Genomic DNA, 3,770 nt, shown 5'->3' on the forward strand with positions numbered 1-3,770 from the left:
ATTACATTTTTTTCTTATTTCGATATCACTCAACGATCTACCACTTGAAATACTTTAAGAAGTTAGGTCAGGAGCTGAATTGTTATGTGTGTGCATTAATTCGTAGCGTTTTTAAGGAAATTTGACATTGCGTTTCAAGATAATGTCTGATCGTATTTTCATTCAAAATAATTTCTATTGGATGTTGTTTCTACTACAAAGTTATTTCCATTATTCAAAATAATTTGTATCACTAAATTCTCTCAGGAAATAGTCTAATATTCAAAAATCAGGATACAGAATTGATTACTATAAGTATGCGCATATCAGATGAACGATTGCCAAACCATGTGCCATCGATGAAAGATGATGGTATATGGAATGATGAAAATGTGTAATGCTTACAATTGATGGAAAAATTCTTTATCTACTTTTTGCCAGAATCAAGACCCAGGGATCTATGGATTTTCAGCAGCTTAGAAAGTTAGCAAATGATACAGAATCCGTACAGATTTCGCTTACGGTGTCCTTAGGCTTTGGTTGATGTAGATGCTCCACATTTTACACAACTGTAGTTTATTATGTATGAGTGAATTGATTTTGCAGATGTTCTTTCGTTGCGACTTGTTTTTGTTTTACAAACATTTTTTTCTATGATAGAATCATGATCATTTATATGATAGAATCAATACCGACTGATTCTCGTAAGTGATGCTTTCATATTATCTTTTCGTATCGTCTACTTTCAAATTCCGTGAATTAATGCATGCATTTAACAATCGTGAGAGTTGCGGTGAGAAATGGAGATACATGTTGAAAATGAAACGTAAAGCCAGGGATAGACAAAGCGTAATCTCTAACGTAACCTCAGAATGTATCTCTGGCTTAAGGAAAAATATATATGAACTGAAATTATGAAACAATACAAAAAAGGCATGCAGTGTACATATGCAGCTAGGGCTGCTGCTAATATTCTACTGTTATAATTTGTTGGTTCGAAAGTCGTTGCGTTTATTTTTCCAGAAAAATCAAAGTAGATGCATTGCAAGCCGGTTAGGATCTGAACCGGCATAATATGTGGCAAATATTTCCTTGCATTAAAATATTTCCTTGCAAAAAAAACATTCAAAACGTGTTGATAACGCTGAATTATTCAATAAACCAGGTGGTATGTACTAGTTGGTCAAAGATACCATTTTTTATCAGACTGCGGCTCTCATATTCGGTTATCAAGCTGATAATGAGATTGAATACTGGCATAGAGGGGTAGTGAAGTGAAACTAATCATGCAGTTGAATCCTTTCATTAAAAAATGTAACAAACGTTGTTTCAAACGAGAATTATTCATGATCGTTTGAGTTTGGAACGAGAATTGATGCGGAATTGATTCAGAAGAAGACAAAAAAGAGATAGAGAGAAAGATAGACAGCAAAGGCGATGGCAAACTATATACGCTATATACATCCGTAAACAACAATATACCACCCTACCCAGTCCAAAAACCAGATCAAATTAATAAACAAAACCCACCGTTTGTGAACTTAAGACAGAGCAAAGTGTGCGAATAGAAGTGAAGCAGATCAAACGAGCATTATAGCTACATACAAATGGAGAATAGTGAAAGTCTCGGGTACTATGAAATAAAGCCGGATACTATGAATGACAAAGCATATAACAACAAAAGTAAGAAAATGGGAATCCGCTTTTGAATATTTGGGTGAGCAACGTACCAACCTCTCGCGCTTTTTTATGTTCTGCAAACCATACAAACAGATCCCCTTCCCTATTCAAAACAATCGCGCTGTACAATTAAACTTAGCGGGGACAAACAGAATATAACTGGAACAAATTCTCAAGCGACGGAAAATAAAACTCATAGCTGTAGCGTTATGTCTGAATACGAGAGAAAGCACGGAACGATGGCAAACAGTTACATGATACATGTAACACAGTAACCAGCTGAAAAAGAGAAAACATTTAGCAAGAAACGAATACCCTCGTTATTCGGCAAATTGGAGAGTGCTAGGGAGTGTGGGATTGGAATATGTTAGAATGAGGGGTCGTGCATTTAAAAACAATCCGTTTTACAGCATACAACATTGAACAAAAACAGCATACCTAGCTGAAAGAAGAGGAGTAGCACGAACTAAATAGGCTGAGAATGTAGAGGATATAAAAACAAAAACAAATGAAAGATAAATTATATTTATATTAGGAATTTCTAAATATTCAAAAAGCAAACTATCTAAGGTAACAATCACACACAATACAAAACATGTCAAAACAAACGTAATGTCGAGAAAACGAATAGAAGACGCTTGAGCAGAGGATACGTAGAACAGTGTGGAGATAGATTGCCTAGTCGGTTGAATACTATCGAACGATTTAGTAACAAAATAAAAAGGATTGAATATGGCGGTGGCACCGTAGGTATATAATATATATATCTGTATACTTTATTTATATACAATGTGGTACTCACATGCAATGAAAGTATAACACTATGTATGTAAATAATTTATCGCTAGAAAACCACGAAGAAGATAATGAATGCAGAAAATGAAAAACTAGAAATGAATTACCGTTATTGTTGACGGACGCATGCCGTCGGATGGTCGCGATGTTAAGCCTGGCGGTGATGAGAAACGAGTGAATGACGGTTAAAAATATGCATTCGGTTCAATCAAATTACGCGATTGGGTGGTACTGGCTAAGAAGGATAAATTGGAAGATGTAAGAAGCACGCGTTTTGCGGCTCCCCTTCGATCAAGCGATTGAAGCATGATCCAAATATTAAGTGTTTATGGCATCCAAACTCATCACACCAGCGCAGCAATCCAGCTGCGTTCTAAACTGTCTCCAGTTGCTGCATCCAAGTTCGTTCACGAAATGTCCCAAACCCCCTGGTACACACTGATGGGCTTAAAGCCCGGTCCACACAGACTACTGCTATCGGGCGAGCTGCAGCTGTGACCCAATCCACAAGAGAAGCAGCACAGTACAGCAGGCACACACTACATTATTTAAACGGCACACTACCATTTAGCAATAGGCGGCACGGCGAGTGTATCAATTGTAACGACAGGTAGTGTTAGGGTATTGCGTAAAGAAATGCGTTTGGGTGTTAACTTGCGGCGAATACTATCCACCCAGCGCGGCGGTCATTATGATGCCTTGCTCACTAGCCATAATCAGTCTGATGTATCTATCTAGACGCCAAGAAGTTACACTCAACACAACGACGAGAAGGATGAAATTGTACAATCGGGATAGGTAATAGATGGTGCCGCTGGCTTGTGAGCGTGCGCAAATTTAGCCGTGGTGTGGAAAAGGCATACAGGCTAAACCCGAGATCAAGACGGAGCAGGACCGCAGACCGTTTGATGGAGTGATGCAGGAGGAAGCATATATGTGACAAACTATTGCTTAGTGGTTTAGGGGTAGCGAAAACAAAAAAAATTTAACAAAAAAAGCAAAACAATTTAAATACACAACTAGAATAATCAATTACAATGATATATAAATCCTTATATATTATATATATTATTTACAATAATATATGTAATATGTATACATATATTATAATAAATTAAACTATATTTGAACCAACGAGGAAGCAATCAACTGATTGTGTTTGAAGCAAAAGAAAAACAAATGAATCGTTATAGAGAAAGAGAAATCGAGGATAAATAAAAGAATTGATGGAAACATGATTCACAGAGAGAACTGTGGAAGTGTGGTAGTACCTTGTGGTGGTCTGATGTATGCTTATGGTTGGATCCTGCATGTTC

The 3,770-nt window shown here is 36.9% G+C and overlaps 1 protein-coding gene across 1 annotated transcript in view; it reads left to right on the forward strand.

The window, feature by feature from the left end:
* LOC126573194 (putative E3 ubiquitin-protein ligase UNKL) overlaps positions 1-2,417 on the forward strand; it is an 11,065-nt gene extending 8,648 nt beyond the window's left edge. The window contains exon 12 of the mRNA XM_050233569.1: positions 1-2,417. This exon is cut by the window's left edge and continues 1,319 nt beyond it. The gene's annotated coding sequence lies outside the window, so the exon portion shown is untranslated.
* Positions 2,418-3,770: the final 1,353 nt, after the last annotated feature.

Source organism: Anopheles aquasalis, chromosome X (genome assembly GCF_943734665.1).
Source record: "Anopheles aquasalis chromosome X, idAnoAquaMG_Q_19, whole genome shotgun sequence".
NCBI classification, from domain to species: Eukaryota; Metazoa; Arthropoda; class Insecta; order Diptera; family Culicidae; genus Anopheles; species Anopheles aquasalis.